The sequence below is a fragment of the Nycticebus coucang genome, chromosome 5, assembly GCF_027406575.1.
Source record: "Nycticebus coucang isolate mNycCou1 chromosome 5, mNycCou1.pri, whole genome shotgun sequence".
NCBI classification, from domain to species: domain Eukaryota; kingdom Metazoa; phylum Chordata; class Mammalia; order Primates; family Lorisidae; genus Nycticebus; species Nycticebus coucang.
The window spans coordinates 93473935-93491779 of NC_069784.1; the positions used below are offsets into that span (position 1 = coordinate 93473935).

At 40.3% G+C, this 17845-nt stretch overlaps 1 protein-coding gene across 3 annotated transcripts in view; it reads left to right on the top strand.

Annotated features, from left to right (window-relative positions):
- Nucleotides 1–5833: 5833 nt before the first annotated feature.
- The window catches only part of DSE (dermatan sulfate epimerase), a 65124-nt gene continuing 53112 nt past the window's right edge, over nucleotides 5834–17845 (top strand). Inside the window, exon 1 of one of the 3 annotated variants that reach the window (XM_053592295.1) lies at nucleotides 5834–5887. The gene's annotated coding sequence lies outside the window, so the exon portion shown is untranslated. Of the gene's footprint in view, nucleotides 6355–6625; nucleotides 6646–17845 lie in introns of those variants that run through there. The other 2 variants (XM_053592292.1, XM_053592294.1) reach the window with 2 other exon arrangements.

Consider the following 17845-nt stretch of genomic DNA (forward strand, 5'->3'; position numbering starts at 1 on the left):
ATTGGAGAAAATGCATCTTTGCATTTTTAATAAATTTCCAGTGGTCATATAAACACGAGAATCTCAAAAAGAGAAGTTTGTTGTACTTTTTGGCTAAAGATGCAGCATGGAGAAGTGAGAAAAAGAAAAGCTTGGTGAGGAATCAGATTTGACTTCCCTTTTTACTTTCGCCAGTAATTTGCTGCAGGAATTGATAACAGTTCTCACCTATATTAACTTTAGTTTCTTCTAAAATGAAAGGGTTGGAATATAATTATTCCAAGCTTCCTTCTACCTTTCTCAGTTAGATGATACGTTATTCTAAGGCAAGCTGCTTTTCTGTTAAAGTGTAGGTGAGCTTTTAGATGTTGTCATTTTAGCATTTTATAAAAGTGCCAGCGTTGGCTCAGTGCCTGTATCTCAGTGGTTAGGGTGCTGGCCACATGCACTGGGGATGGTAGGCTTGAGCCTGGCCAGGGCCTGCTAAAGAACAATGACAACAACAACAACAACTACAACAACAATGATGATAAGATAGCCAGGCATTGTGGCAGGAGCCTGTAGTCCCAGCTACTTGGAAGGCTGAGGCAAGAGAATCATTTAAGCCCAAGAGTTTGAGGCTGCTGTGAGCTGTGATGCCATGGCATTCTACCAAGGGTGACAGTGAGACTCCGTCTCAAAAAAAAAAAAAAAAATCCAGTGTTTTCCTTTTGGCCAAGATGATTAAAAATGATGGACTCAAAATGGCACTACTAAAACATCATAAAATGCAGAAGAAAGAATTAGAAAATGCAGAAGAAAGAATTAGTGTGTATCCTTTAGAGCTGAGTGAGACAAGGATATAGGAACATGTTGTTGAACTACATAGTTTGTAAGTTTAACATTAGCAAACTGTCAATTTTTTCTCATCTAAGAGATACTAAAAATGCAAAACAGCCATGATTTTCTTTGCTTAACACAGTTAATTTCATCAGCAGAAGAGTCTGAATGGTTTGGCTGTTAAATGTTTCATTAGAATTCATTATGAAGAATAACGAGGCAATACGAAATCAACTTCACTACTTCAGCCAATACTCAAGAATTATTTTTCCCAAATTGCACATCCTACAAAAGTCTGTAGAAACAAATATGTTAGTGAACTTGAGTAAATGAAAACCAATCTTCACAATTTTTTATGTAATTATTAAACCAGAACAAATGTAGCAAATAAACATATTCTCTAAATCTAATTAATGCCTCTTTTGGTTTAAGTGCCTGTTTAGCAACACTCTCATAGAATAGTGGTGCCCAGACTTTCGGTGTATTGGAATCGTGCTCTCTGAGTCTCTGTTTCCCCATCAGTGTGATGGGCACAATGCCACCATCAGTGCAGTGGGGATACGTGATACACATACAGACATGCGGGGCACAGTTCCCAATCTATTTATTGGAAGATTGTAAGGCCACAAAATCTGAATCTGAAGAAGAATCGTATACAAAAATTTCAAATCCTAGCTCAAGGTGGAAGTAGAGCTCAATTATGATTCTGAAGGTAGGTTAACGTTTCCTTTGGTTTTATAGATGAAAATGAAGCTCAGGAAGCTTGAGTCATCCGGAGATGAAGCAGTAGCAGCAGAACTGTCTCCATAATGGAGAGGAGCAAGTCAGCCCTGGAAACACGGGGAGGCAGGTCTGAAGAAGGAAGGCTGGAGAGGCTGCTGGTGGTTGTCTGGCCAGGGCTGAATGTTCAGAAATGGAAGGAGGGGCATTATGGCTTGAACAAACCAAAGTGACCATACCTTGTTAGTGACCCAAGGAGGAGAGAATCTATCGGTGTAGGGCGAGACAGTTCTACAAAGAGAATACTTTGGCCTGAGGAAGAAAAGGATGAAAAAGCATTTCAAGGACTGAGGCAGTTGTGTGATCATAAACCAGCTGAATGGTTGGTAAAACTTAAAGGGCAGATTTCAGTATAAGTAAATGAATTAAACTGAACAAGAGAACAAAAACCATGACCATGACAGCCTTGTAATATTGGGGTCTGTCAGGCTGGAGCCAAGAATAGACTGAGGACAACAAAAAAATACATTCTTTTCTTTCTTTCTTCTTTTTCTTTTTGGTTTTGTTTAGACAAAAGAAGATGGCAGGGATGCTTCTGCTTGAGATAAATGAATGATAAAACCCAACTAACTCCAGTTTTTGTTCTATCATGAAAGAACAAATTCTTAATGTGAAGGATAAAATAAACTTTGTAGAAGTTAGTTGAAAACTAAGAAACTAAGACGGGTGAAGAATTTTGTTAAGAAAATACACCTTAGCTCTCTATAGCTTACATTCTTTTGCCTAGAAAATTTCTATCTTATTAGGGAGAGTGTACTATTAGGGAGTCTCAGCTAGAATCAGCACAGAGTGCTACTAAAAAACTGAAGGTGGACAAATGGAATTTCTCTTTTCAAAAAACAAGCCTGATTCCTTAAATCAAGATAAGAGCCTTTTCATAGACACAGAACAAAATCTGTAAACCTATTATTAACATCTGGGCACTTAGACAAGGAAAAGATCAACATTAACAAAAAGTCAGTAAGTAGTCATTTCCTTTTTTTCTTTACAGCGTTGTTTTACCAGTAGAGCAAAGGCATCTAATAGGCAAAGCACAGCTGCTATATGTTTGGGCTGTCTCTTCCAAATTTCAGAAGATAAATAGAAATTAACACTTCTTCCTAATCCTTCAGCTGACGTGAGGGTGAGGGTGCCTTTTTCTAATTTCTACAAAGGTTCCATACACCATGCATACCAGCTGCTATCTTGAGACAAGGGAAGAAAACATGTGGGTCCTCAATTGATGAGTGTATTCATCAAAAACATTCAAATTAAATGTTAATTAGCAGTGGAGTATGCCTCAAAATGAGAACTAAAATGATGACATGGCATACAGACAGGATTTATAGAGGACGTGAAATTAAAGGCAGAATTACTCAGTTACATCAATGACACCCAACATGTCATGAAACATAAAGAGGCCTAATTTAACACAAGACATTTCAAAAGCATCTCCTGTTAAGTGCTGAACACACGCTGCATTGAGTGTAGGCTGAGAAAGCATGTCATAGCAGCAATTGTGAAAAACATGATAACATTTTAAGTTTTTAGTGGATTGTAGTATGAGTCAATCTGGTAATATCGCTGCCATTAAAATTCCAAGTATATTCTTAGGGAAATACAGTAACTAGAATAAAGTCATAAACATCTATATATTCTGTTATTTGGATGGAATCTTGAATTTGATTCTTGAGATTAGGTTTTCAGAGGGCCTTTGGCAAAGTAAATCAACTCCTGAGAGCTTTTAGAATGGAAGAAAGAAAGCTGATGGAATTAGTAAGCACCTTGGCAAATGGAATTCTGCTGTGGAATCAAGGCTAACTTCATCCTATAGACTCCAGAGAGCAGAACTGCTCATCTGTTGAGATGTACTGTAATGGGTGGGAGGTCATTTACAAGAGGTAATGTCATCCAGAGGCAGATTTCCAGATCAAAGGCAAAATCGGGGGATGAAGGGAGCAAATAACTGTGGGCACTGCCTCCTTTGAAGAGTTTTCAATTCTGATTGTACATTATGATCACCTGGGAAGAGACTGTAAAATGTCGATGTTGATGCTTAGATTCAAACCCCAGAAATTCTGATTTATTGGTCTGATGTGGGGCTCCCATTAGAAAAAATTTATTAAACTCCCCTGATGATTCTAAGGTTCTAGGTTAGAGAATCACCGAACTAGAAGACTACTTGCTGGGAGGTTAAATAAACTAAACCAGATGTTTTTTCCTAAGGTCTCCTCCAAATTTCAGAAGATAAATAAAAATTAACATTTAAGGATATTATACTCCATCTAGACTCCATTTATAAGGATATTATACTCCATCTAGACTCCATTTATAAGGATATTATACTCCATTTATCCTCTGTAATAATCGTGGGTCTCTCTCTCTCTTTTTTTTGAGACGGGGTCTCTGTTTGTTGCCCAGGCTGGAGAATATTGGCATGATCACAGTTCACTGCAGCCTCCAACTCTTGGGCTCAAGCCATCCTCTTGCCTTGGCCTTCTAAAGTGCTGGGATTATGGGCCTGAGCCACTAGACTGAACCATAATAATGGAATTAACATATGTAAATCTCTTCACATAGTGCCTGGCATGGTGTAGTAAGATCTCAAAAAACATTACTCAGCACCTATAGCTCAGCAGCTAGGGTGCTGGCCACATACACCTGCATTGGCAGGTTCTAACTCAGCCTGGGACTGCCAAATAACAATGACATCTACAACCAAAAAATAGCCAGGTGTTGTGGTGGACACCTGTACTCCCAGCTACTTGGGAGGCTGAGGCAAGAGAATCACTTGGGCCCAAGAGTTTGAGGTTGCTGTGAGCTGTGATGCCATTGCACTCTATTGAGGGTGACATAGTGAGACTCTGTCTCATAAAAAGTATATATATTACCTATTTTTATTGTATCTTCTCTATAACGGTTCAGTGAAGGTATTATATATCCATACTGCAGATGAGGAAACTGAGGCTTTAAACTTGAATTAGCCTTCCAAGGCACACAGTACTAAATTGCATACTGAGGATTTAAACCAGATTAAAGCTAGTTTTAATTTCCAAAGACCTTTACAGGCTTTATAGGCTTCTTCTAAAACATCAGGAAGTTTGTGATAAAGCAGTGCTTTACCTTAGTGATCAGTTAATTTTTTTTTTTTTTTTTAAAGACAGGGTCTCTCTGTAGACTGGGCTAGAGTGCAGTGGAGTCATCCCAACTCACAGCAACCTCAGACTCCTGGGCTCAAGTGATCCTCCCACCTCTACCTGCAAGTTTCTGGAATACAGGCCTGAGCCTGCCAGGATTTGTTTTTTGTAGAGATGGGATCTCAGTATGTTGCTTAGGTTGGTTTCTGGCTCCTGGCCTCAAATATCCTTTGGCCTAACCTTCCAGAGTGCTGGGATTATACGTGTGAGCCACCACACCCAGCAACATTTTAAACATTTCACACCACTACTTCCTCCTGACCTGTTTGTAAAGAAAAAGAGAAGTATAAAAGTGGATGTCCACTAATTTTTTCAGGGGACCAGATGGAAGCATTTCCTCTGTAGGACTTGAGCGCCTCTGAGATGGAGCTGGCCTTAAGCAAACATGCAGACAAACCTTGCTCCCACCAGTAAGACATCTCCCATTGTAATGAATGGGTAAGCAACCTACAGATCTATCACTTGTGCATGGTCTAGCTCTGGTAGGTTAATTATATGCTAACTCTGAGGCAGGGGAAACCAGCCCTGAGGCGATGGCCCTGATCACAGCGGGTACCTCCCCAAGTGAGTGTGTTTGCTGTGGCTGGTTGTAAGAGAAAGGAGGAAGCTTCTCCAAGAGGCTGTGACTACGAAGATAGCAAATGCTCCACCTGCAGGACCCCCCCGCAGATGAGGGGGGGGGTCTCTCTCTCTCACATCCCTGTGAGATAATTCCCTCTTGTGAACGGCAGATATCAAATACTCTGGTCCCGACCTTTGATGATTAAAATCTGTCAGTCCGCAGGGTTCAGCACTTTTGTACTTAGTGTATTTTGTTAGTACAGTGAAGGCAAGAACTGTTTCTGAAGAAGTGATCGCTCCCCCCTCCCTCTCCTTCCTCTATGAGAATTCGGGTGAAAAGGGGCAGTCAACTCTTGGAAGAAGGCGGAGGGGAGTGGGCGCCAGCCCTGGTAGTAAGCTGCTGCGCGTCCTCCTCCTCTCCTTCCTCTCTCAGGGCTGCCAGGAAGCATTGGCTCCTCCCCCTGGGCCTCCAAAAGTTATCTTTCCTTTGGGTGTGATTTCAGAGTGGAACCCGAAGTGTTCGAGAAACTGGAGCGAATTATTACAGAGCCAAAGAGGCCTGGTGGGCAGCGGTGCGTGGACTCGGGGCTGAGAGGCGGAAAAGGCCGAGGGCAGCTGCGAGCGCGAGTCCCGGGAGAGGAGGAGGAGAAAGCCGGGCGGGCCGGAGGTCCGGGCGCGACCAGGGGAGGGGGTCCCTGTTTCCCCCCGTTTTCTCCCTCCCCATCCTCGCCTCCCCGGGCTCTGGTGACGTTGCGGTTTCCTCCTCTTTCCAGCGGAGCCTCAGCGCCCGCCGCGGCCAGCCCTCCGCCCCTCTGGTCCACACCCCACCCTCCCGGCTCGCAGCAGCGCCGCCCGAGGCTGCAGCGGCGCGTCCCGGGGCGCGGCGCCCACCGGCACCCATGGCGCGGCGGGCGCGCTGAGGGGCTCGGCTCCTAGGGGGCCGGGCGCTCTGCAGTTAGGGGGGGCCGGGAACGGGCTCTGAAGCCTGGGCCGAGGCTGAGGAGGCGACGCGGGAGAGGACGAGCCGCGGCCAGGAGCGGTAAGCTGAGGGGCGCGCGAGGGGCGGGCAGGAGAGCGCGGCGGACGCCGTTCCGGGCTCCGCGAGGCGCAACTTTCTTCCGGGGTCTCGGGCGCGTCGCCTGCGGGGCTGGCCGGGCGCCGGCGAGCCACGTCCCACGCTGGGCGCTGAGCACCGCGGGCTGCACGCCCGGGGCCCGGTCTGAGCGGGCGCCCAAGGCGTGAAGCCGGAGCCGGGCTTCCCGGGCGCAGAGCAGCCTCTGAGACAGGTCCCTTCTCGCCTCTTGAATGCCCAGCACCGAGCCGGGAGTGTGTAAGAACCTGGAGATCGGTTTGGAGCATCGGGTCTGGCTGGCCCATCTGCGATTTCCCTGACGGCCCACGGGGCTTCAGCCTCCCCCTGCCGGCTTGGGCGGCGCAGCCTCGCGCCCTCTTTCCCCTGCGCACCCCGGCCGGTCGAGGGTGGTGGTGGTGGTATGTGCAGATTCTGGACCAGGCAGCTTGATTTAGCGCCTGCGGGAGCCAGGAAAGCGCGTTCCTAGCTCCCCCAGATACTGGATTCCAGTGCTCCTTGGCCCCGGAGACACCCGGAGAAATTGTTGGTAAACCTCATCCCTGCGGCAGCCCCGGGGCGAGAGGGGAGGGGGCCTTGACTCCCGGGCTGGGAAGCTCTGTAAGCGAGGCCACGGGGACTCCTGATCTGTCGCGGCTGGAATCTGAGCTAAGTTTGTGACTGAGAACTTTTTCGTTGTCATCTCTGCTTTAAGACCGCAGGCTCTGTTTAGGCCGGCAGGCATTGAGATTGAAACCGAGTGCGTTGGTTAAAAGCTTGAAGTGAACCTCTTTACCTGGACTCCTTTAGGCCGGGAGATGACACTTTTAGTTTCTGGGAAACTTCGTGTTATAAAGTTCTTTAAATTTTTTTTTCATTCGTCATGGTTTAATGTTACATTAAATTTGAGAATGGACTTAGAAATCTTAGAAATCTTTCCAGTATTTTTCACATTGTAGAATTTAACCTTTCAAGAATTCCCTTTTGTTTACTTTTTATTTCTCAGTACATGATAACCTATGTATGGAATATGGGTTATGCCATATTTTATAGAATATTCAGACTACTACTAAATGGGATCACAAAAAATGTATTGTGCACAGAAGAAATGAAATATAGGATTATATACTTGTATTTAAGTATTTCAGGTGTTACTTTTTTTAAAAGGTCACTATGCAGATATAAATAAGTCTTTTTATGAAGTATGTAGGTAAGATCTGTGCTAGTAAAAATGGAGAAAGATTGAATGTGATGCCTCCACCTACTGACCCCTTCTGTGTGGGTTCAGTGCAAGACAATGCTGGCTACTTAGGAAACACATAGAGGCATTTAAGAAACAGCCATGGCTCTCTGGGAGCTGCTAACGTAGAACTTGAGAGTTTGAGTTTAAGAAGAGTTATTTTTCATTGACTGGCATATGATGTCAATATCAGTTTCATCAAGTGTAAGTTAAACAAGTGGCCTACAGAGTACATTTTGACATTGAGGTTAAAAATTTTGATAGCTTAAGATGATTGTTGTGGAACAAAAAAAATATCAGCATGGCCATCAAATAAAAGGGAATTCTTTTTTTTTTTTTTTTGAGACAGAGTCTCACAATGTGGCCCTCCATGGCATCACAGCAACCTCTAAGTCTTCGGGCTTAAGTGATTCTCTTGCCTCAGCCTCCCGGGTAGCTGGGACTACAGGCGCAAGCCACACCCCCTGGCTATTTTTTGGTTGGAGTTGTCCTTGTTCAGCAGGTCTGGGCTGGGCTGGAACCAGCCCGTCTGTCTCCGTGTATGTGGCTGGTGCCTTACTCACTGAGGTACAGGTGCCCAGCTAAAAGGGAATTCTTGAAAAAAAATAAAAATAAACTACAAAAATGTCACATGATTATGGAATTGTGGGGAAATATGTTTCACTATGTTCTGATTCTATGTAGAAAACACTTTATAACTCTTCTTAATGCTCAAGTTTATCTTCAAAATTCTCATGAAATGGTGGCACCTGTGGCTCAGTGGGTAGGGCGCCGGCCCCATATACTGATGGTGGCGGGTTCAAACCCAGCCCCAGCCAAACTGCAACAAAACAATAGCCAGGTGTTGAGGTGGCACCTGTAGTCCCAGCTACTGGGGAGGCTGAGGCAAGAGAATCACCTAAGCCCAGGAGTTGGAGGTTGCTGTGAGCTGTGACACTATGGCACTCTACCAAAGGTGATAAAGTGAGACTCTTATTTAAAAAAAAAAAAAAAAATTCTTATGAAATAGTGATCCTATAACCTTGTCTAGAACTTATGAATTAGGATAGAATGAATGAAAGAAACCAAACATAGGTTTCATTCCCTCTAGTAAAAATATTGATGACAGTAACAAAATTTAACTAGCAAAGTGAAAATTATAATACATAGTATAGAGGTAGGATCAATCCATAGTTACATGGGTACATATTTCTGTTCAATATAAAGAATTTTTTAATTTGCTGAGGTATATAAAATATATGTTCATGTTCCTGGCATCCTCAGATATGCAGTAATTCAGAAAATAAATGTTGAATACTCGAATAACCTTTTATCATATTTTTCAATTCTGGCTGTTAATAATATTTTTGGTATTACTCTAATAACAAAAATTGTGTAAATCAAATAAAAAAAATTTGACAAGGAGGAAACTTTCCAAGAGAACACAGTATAGGCCTTTACTATGATGGAGTTAGCAAGTTTTATTTCTGGTCCTGATGGATAGAGGCTGTTTAAAGTTCCTCCCCCTGTGGTTGGGAGCCTGGAGGAGGGAAAACACTTGGTAATCTATCAGCTAGGTTTGCTGGGTGAGTTCACGACCATCTTATTGACTAATGTTTGTGTGTGCATCTACTTTAGTATTTATAAAATTAGTTCACAATTAAGCTAATGCAGTTCATTTCAATGAGATTTGAGGGCTATCCACCCCAATATTTAGCAGCGTCCTGAGAGGACCTGGTAGTCATCTGTGAGGTAACATTCTTAAGTTCATTGACGTTTCTCAGGGCCTTATTATAACAATATTTTTAATGTCTAAAAAATTGTATTAAGATCATAGAAGAAAATGCTTTCTGCAATTAAACAATAAATTATTTGTTCATACATTTCTTAATGTTATCTGTGATAGAGTATTTTGGTATTTATTTCTACTTGCATTGGCTTACACTGTTGCATGAAAGAAGTGACAGGAGCCTCACTCAATATTATGATTTCAGAGAATGATTGGAGAAGAAAAAAGGAACATAAGATACTTAATTTTGGGTTTTATTTTCAAAGGGGGGAAAAACTAGCAAAAGACAACCATTTTGTAGTTGCAGCATGTATTAAATACTAACCATCAACATGTTTGAATCCTAAATAGAGTAAATATTCTTATTCTTTTTTTCACTCCCCACTGTACCCTCCCCCAAGTAAAGATAAATACTGTTATTGAAACACTGTTATTGTCCTGGGATGTGTTTGTGTCAGGCCTTTGAGGACAACTAGAACCTGTGATAGAGGAAACTTCATCACAGTAGATACTGTTACTCTATTAACTGTGGGGGGCTGGATCTTTGCCATACTGAAGGAGTAGGTAAGGTACCTGAGGAGATCCTATGACCAGGAACCCTACTGGAAGAATGTGTCTGAACAGAGGATAGGATAGTTCTTATTACTATATTAAATTCTGTCCTAGTCCATTTTCTCTTGCTTTTAACTTGAATACCTGAAACTGGGTAACTTACAAAGAAAAAAATATTTCTTACAGTTATGGAGGCTGAGAAGTTCAAGGTCAAGGGCTATATTTTGTGAAGGTCTTCTTGCTGGTGGGGACTCTGAAAAGTCCTGAGGTGGCACAGGGCATCACAGGGTGAGGGAAATGTTCATGCTAGCTCAGATCTCTCTTTCTATTCTTTTTTTTTAGACAGAGTCTCATTATGTCGCCCTCAGTAGAGTACTGTAGTGTCACAGCTCACAGCAACTTCAAACTCTTTGGGCTTAAATGATTCTCTTGCCTCCGCCTCCCAAGTAGCTGGGACTACAGGTGCCCACCACAATGCCTGGCTAGTTTTTGGTTATAGTTGTCATTGTTGTTTGGCAGGCCCAGGCTGGATTCGAACCCGCCAGCTATTGTGTATGTGGCTGGTGCCCTAGCCACTGAGCTAAAGGTGTCAAGCCTCTCTTTCTATTCTTAATAAAACTACCAGTCCCATTCTCAGGATAGCCTATTAATTAACTCAGTAATCCATGAATGTATTAATCCACTCAGTCACTTCTTAAAGGCCCTTATCTTACAATACTGCTACCCTGGGGAGTAATTAGAAATGTATATTTCAAAAAGTCTTCTCAACTCAAGTGCCCCTTTCTAATAGAAAATTTGCTTTTAAAACTTAAAAATTTTCATTAAATGGATAATATCTTTAACTGAAATAATTATTCTTTAAAGAAAATATTTGTATGTACATAATAAATAACTGTAATTCCACATTCTGATCATCTAACTAGTGTTTCACAAATCTTAGTTATATATAGAAGAGTGATTTGGTTTGTGGATAGTGTTTAACAGGAAAGAAACCACAAAGAGAAGTAGAAAGTATTGTGGATGGGATAAAGTGGGGCCCTTAGAATTATAATAATAAACTCTAGCTTATAAATTCATTTGCAGTTAGACAACTGAAGGAAAGAAAAAGTCTCTGATTATACAGCTACATGAATACTTGCATTTTAAAATTACTTAATACTTTTGGTTTTTTTCAAAGAATCATAATATTTTTATATTTTAGTTAGTGGAAATTGAAAGTGATGTAGAGCAGGTGTCTTACCTCATTTTAAGGGAATGGAAATAGAAATTCTGAACGTAAGAGATGTGTCTTTCATTTTACAAGTAATTAATAGCACACCTTAAATATGAGATTAACCTACATTGCACATTTAACTCCACTTTTCTTCTTTGTAAGCCCAAATATTTTTAGAGACTTATATTTCATTTTCTGCAGATTTAACTTTATTATCCCTATTATTACTCACTACTTCCCATGAACTGTTACCTCTTTAAAATGCTCTTGTCCTTCCCCGACTTCTGTAACTGGCTATTTGCAGACCTCCTCTCTGCAGCCTCTTCTTTTCCGTTCTCTGTATCTCTTCTCATACTTTGTGAGGATTCCATGGGGGGCCTCGTCTAATTCCTGCAGAGCTCTAGGGCTGATTGTTCAGTTCTTGGCTTCAGGTCTTTTCCCTTTACTGACTGTGTTGCTTACTTCTGCCACATGTAGGCAGGCTCCAGCCTGTTGAGGGTGTGGATTCCACATCCACTTTCAGTTGCCCAAAAGAGTATAAACCTACTGGAAGGAAAGCATTCAGAGAGTGTTAGAGATCACAAAGAAGAATGGGAATGATTTTAATTTGGAAAGAGAAGATGGTCCAGGCCATTTGTTTATTTCTTGAATGGAGTTGTTTTAAGTCAGAATAACACTGAATTTTAATGTGTATTGATTACCACTGGATTTCCTTCTATTTGTTTCAACTCCCTTGGTGTGACTATTCTATAAACATGATCTTGGTGACCATTGTCATCAATGGTAGTAAAGAATTTCTGAAAGAAGAGAATTTGTCTCTTGACTAATATGTGGAAGTTATAATCAATACCGATAATAAGTGTAATTTGCTTTGACTTTTATATTTGGGAATAGTTATAACCCTTATATATATATATATATATAATCTAGTTGTAAAAAATATAACAAAAGATATATATACAGTTAGCTTTCAATTATGCATACGTGACATACCCATTGTGGGTTGTGTTCATCTGCTTTGTTTTAGGATCATAAAGAGTTTGCAACTGAATGTATGTGTCTGCATGCCCAAAAAAGCCCATTTTTTATTAGTACTATTTATACACTTGATAGTGCCTCTCTTCTCTCCAAGTTAGGGTGAAGGATAACAAGATAGTCATACTAAAATCACCAGTGAGTGTTTAGATTAGTATTTGGTCTCTTTTCATAGAAATTGAATAGATCCACTATTTAAAAAGCTGTCATTTAAATTTTTCCATTTGATAAAGTCATTGCATACACAGATACCATAAAATTGTGAAGTTGTGTTTCTAGATTAAATCAGTGCTTTTGCATTTTTTTCTCATGTGTAAGGAACTTAGCATTTAATGCGTGCCGATGTTATACCACAAAAAAGTTGAATCATCATTTCATAACTCTTGAAAGGAGCTTGTAAAGGAAATGGCTCGCCACACTTGTGGGTCTGTAATATTTTTATTGATGAAGTATGCAGGCAGTTTATCAGCTTTACTGTTGCTGTCAAATGCCTATTGTAAGAAACATGAGAATGTTTGTTAGGAATTCCTGAAATAAAAGGTGGCAATGTTAGTGTTGGATGTGTAAGATCTGGTGTAAAATGTAGTAATCTGCAGATTACGTTGTGAATCTGGTATAGACTGGAAATGGATACTTTTGTTTACAGAGTAGACATTTAGATTGGAGTATTGAAAGGGTTATTGCATTTCTAAAGTTACACACATCCAGAAAATTGCCTCAGTGACAAGGAACTCAAGAATTATGTGACGAAAATCACTAATTTAAAGATATTTCATACCAAGATGCACCCAGCTGCCAACACAGAGTAAAGCAGCAGTGAAGACCAAGGTCACTGGCTGCAGAACAGCACTAAAACCTTTCTTGATGCTGCGCTATTTTTGTTTGAATATCTCTTAAGACAGACTATAAGCGATAGATTTCTAGAATTCCACAAATTCTGGGGAAAACAATCCTTCCTTGGGTGTTTTGCAGTTGGATATCATTCCGGGAGGTACAAATGGGGCCAGGCTTATCAACCCATGGATAATCGGTCATGGGCCAGCTGGATTTTGGAATCACCTGCAGCGTTTACATTTCTCCCAAGGGGGTAGGGTCCTGGCGGGAAGGAAAAAAGTAGCCTGAAAGAGAATGTTGAACAGCTGTTTTCCATCTTCCCTGAAGAAAAAGAAGGGGAAATTGACTTAAAGCAAGCATCAAGAGGGATTTATGCTAAATACAGGGAAGTTTTTCTGAATGTTTTTATCCTTTAGGATGGATTTCTGAAGGAAACCTTTGAATTCTTCTCTGTTTAGAAAGCTTAAATGAGGTTGCCTTGAAGGGATGTTAGAATTTGTCTTCTGGGGCTCCAATGCATGACTTCTGCTCATCTGAATTTAGAAAATCTTAAGAATTAAAAATGAATTAATTGCATTTCCTTTGAAAATTAGCAGGCAACATACTTACAGTGTCTGAAAATGGAGTCATAAATGCACCAACATATTGCTTATTTTTCCTACAAATCTTGAAATCTGTTTTCAAATTCTTTTATCAAATTGAAAAGCAAAAGCAACGTATATTTCACTGTTCACAGGACTGTGTTCAGCCAATGTGTTGAAATGCAAAAAATTGTTTGCTTTAATTTGAGCTTATCATAATTTTTGTTTCATTTGTAAAAGCTGTTACGGATTGAAACATTGTCCTGGTAAGCTGGTTTTCACCTTGAAGACATTGTACTGGTAAATTACTTTTCACCTTGAAAACACATGTTTAACTCATTTCGATGAGCAGTTCAGTCCACTAAAAATGCTAATCTGTAAGCCAGTTCTTATCTTCAAGTTCTGGCACAAATTTGTGTTTTGATACCATAAAGGACTTGATAACATGTCGCAAATCATAAAATCTTTTCAACATTTGGTCTGGATTTAGCCATTTTACTTCTGAAAAGTAAATGATGTCACCATAGTCAGCATCAATATTTTCCAAGGAATTCCTGGAATTGGCAATGATTCAATCCCTTGGACCTTATGAAATTCAGTCTTATTTACATGATGTTACTCATTTTTAAAGTTTTTGTGCTTAAATTTTTCTTGAGGTACTATGCAATGATACTTCATCCACTGTGAGTTTTAGGTGGCAATAGCGTCAGCCTCTATTAATTTTACAATTCCTTCTCTTTTACCTACAATCACCAGGACACCGTTAGTAACTATACCAGATATGTTGACAATGGACAAAGAAAATCACTTTCATGTATTTTTTACTGCTTCATATAAATGCCTCTTTTTAATTGTCTCTTTTAATGGCATGAAAGAAGCCATTTCTTCAGTGGTATTACATTTGTCATCAATACCGCTAGTAAAAAACGGCAAGTTGAACCATATTTATAACATCAGTGTTGTCATCCATTGTCAAAGCATAACATTTAAATTAGCAGCTTTACTCTCTAAACTTCTTTTAATAGGCTTTCCAGTTTCTTCAGTTCACCTGTTTGGTGAGACAAACTGATTTTAGAAATGTCCCCCCTTTTCTTCATGGAAAATTATATCTACCGTGCTTTTCATATATACTTAATAAGCTCACCGTGAGTAAATGGTTTTGATTTTTTTGCTGTTAAATATGATACCACATAACTGCCTTTTGCAATGGAATCTTCCGAGTTGTAACTTTTAAGAAATTTTTTTTGTTGAGAAGACAGATTTCTTTTCACTTCCTCTGTTTTGTCCTTATGACACATCCTTCATTTGCATCGAATCTGGCCACGTGTCTTTGCATATAATCCTTTTTCAAATTATAGTCTTTGAAAACTTGTACAAATTCCTTACAAATTAAGCAGAATCCCTCTTATTTGTCTCAACAAAAAACTAGTTATCTGTCCCCTCTTCATTGAATCACCTTCATCTGTAGTTTTTCTTTTTGTAGGTTCTGTTTTCTTTTGAGACATTGTAGAAGCCAGGCTGGTATTAAAAAATAATAGATTTTTTATTATGAAAATTTATTTTTATTATGGAAATTAATTGACGGGAAAATAGAACTTAAGATTTGGGCCTCTCCACATCACGGCTGCTGATGCCGGGCGAGGCAGTGAGCTGACTCTAAAGCACGATGGGCGAGGTCTGAGGTGCTGCCGAGGTGTGAAAGTAGCCTTAATAGTCAAATAAGAATGCTCACCTGCCTTGTAAATACGCTGACTTTGCGATGGTAGATTGAAATATTATTGGTAATCGCTGCTTCAATAAGTAACCACAAGTACATGTACGTCTGATGGTGTCACTTCAACTGTCTGTACTTGGAAGGTAACCCACTAGAAGCTGCACACCGCTGTAAAATCAAAGTCATTTGCATGCATACAAATAGCGAGAGTGTGTTTATCTTTTGCGCACCACTGTGACACAATGTTGTCAGAGTTCACGCTTGAGAAATGCACGATTGAGTTCTACCTCCCCCCAAAAAAAAATCACACAAAAAATCTCATGTTTTAAAAGTATGTTCACTGTTTTGTGTTCGGCCACATTCATAGCCTTCCTGGGCCTCATGTGGCCTGTGGGCTGTGGGTTGGACACCCCAGAAGTAGACTGTGAACTTTCATTTTGTTTAGGAAGGTAGAATATCTGGGAGATTGAGTCTTGTGTAGTTTGAAGCCCATGGTTCTGCTTTTTCTCAATATTAAAATCAGGCATATTAAAACTAAGGTATAAATATCTTGAAAGCAGGTTCATTTCAATACAGCAAAAGGTGTTGGAACATGCACTCTGAACTAACACTGCGTCTGTGGGCGTGAGGGTGCCGAAAAACACAGCTCAGCAAAGTCACTGTCCTAGGCCTTTGGAATTAAGTGTTTCACCTTAGTTTTACAGCCTGCAGTTTTAAAGCAATTCTGGATTGCCTTTTACAATTACCTTTCTCAAAGGAAACTGTTTTTTAAAAGTGCTGAAAACCTACAAAGTTATCTTGGGTAAGAGTGTCTTTTGCTGGACCTTTTAGTTTCAAGGCTACTTCTTTTCTCTTCTTTCTCTATCTTCCCCTTAACCTCAAGTCTTCCACAAGTTAGAACAGTTTGGTTCTAATGGGAACCTGGGAGAAATAGGGAACCAAATAGGAATCTATTGCTTTTATGCAGCAGTTCAATTTATCCCTTTTTAAACTGTAGTGTGACATTTTAAGATCTACCCTTCTTCCCTAAGAAAACTAGTATTGTTTAGGGTATATGCTATGCTAGAGTCCTAAGATTTTTACCATTAAAATTTTTAGTCTTAATGTCTATTTGCGTAGAATTGTTTTGTATAAAATTCAAATTAACAAATAGTATTTGAGTGTTGGGTATGGGAACTTCAAAAGTGCAATTTCTCCTTAACCTGTTAAATTTCATCTTGCACATTTAGATTTTTAGGCCATTTCCAAAATCTCTTTCTTGGAGAAGGTATGTCGGGGAGTGTTTATATTCCTAAATTGCCACAAAAGTGATAGACCCTGTGCCTAAAGAAGCTGAGTTTAGCTGGCAGTGTTAGCGTAGTTATATCACAGATCCTTCTCTGTGTGCTTACACCTCTTTTTTCTTGTTGGTAAAGTAACTGACTTTTAGTTTTAGTGATTGCAAGTTTTAGAAAAGATAAATCTGTGTTACTTGGGAATGAATGCTTTGATATGCATAGTATAACTTTTTCCAGTGTACTTTTGAACTTGGAGCATCAGATGAAAGAATATTTTACTTTAGTGATAGAACTACGGAAAGGATTTAGTCATTCAGCAAGTATTGCCAGGTACTTCTGTGTTTGAGGGGATATCTGGTGGAGAGAAGACGAGAGACATGCAGAATAATTATGACATGGTTCCCAGCCTTGAGGAAGTATAAAATCTGGTTGGAGAAGGAAAACTGAATGTGAAACTTTACAAGAACAATTAAGTGATGAAGAGAGGTAAATGTATGCAGTAGGGTTGAAAGAGGTATGAGATCCAGAAGGTTACAAGGGCAGAGAATACTCGGCTTGGAGGGGGAGAATGAATTGGGCCTCAGGAGATTTATGCCAAACTGGGGAAGGAAGAAAGCACGGCCAGCAGGTCAGCTGGCAGAGCAAAGGCACATGGGAAGACAAGCAGAAATGGAGCTGCTGGCAGGTTGATGTTTTTTTAAAAAGTCATGGGAATTCACATACCTCCTTTTATGACATTTTCTTTATTTCCATTCCTTCTTGCATCCTCTGATTGCTTTCCATAAATATTTTTTGAAGACCTGCATGTACTCACTGGTACTAACACTGTAAGAAGGACAAAGGAAAGACCCTATCTGATACGTGGGTAGGTGAGATCTGCCTCATCCCTTTTGGAACCAGAGAGGACTAAAACAATAAATGTGAGAAGGGAGGGTAACATGGATATTCAGATAATTCAGAAGGCATGCATACAATTAGTACTAACTGGGTAGTAGAGATAACTGAACATTCCTATTCACCCCAGTTTTTAGGCTCAATTCACATAATGCCTCCCAGTGCTTCCTTCTTTACCCCAGCCGGAAGTGTTGATTCTCTTCTGTAAATGTCAGTAATACTGTCAGTCTCGTGCATACTTACTTCATTTTATTTTAGTGGTTTGTGTCACGTAAGATGATACAAACCCCTTCATGGGTGGTACCACCCATGAATTCTCAAAGAACGTTGAGCAATGCGTAGAGAGGTTTACA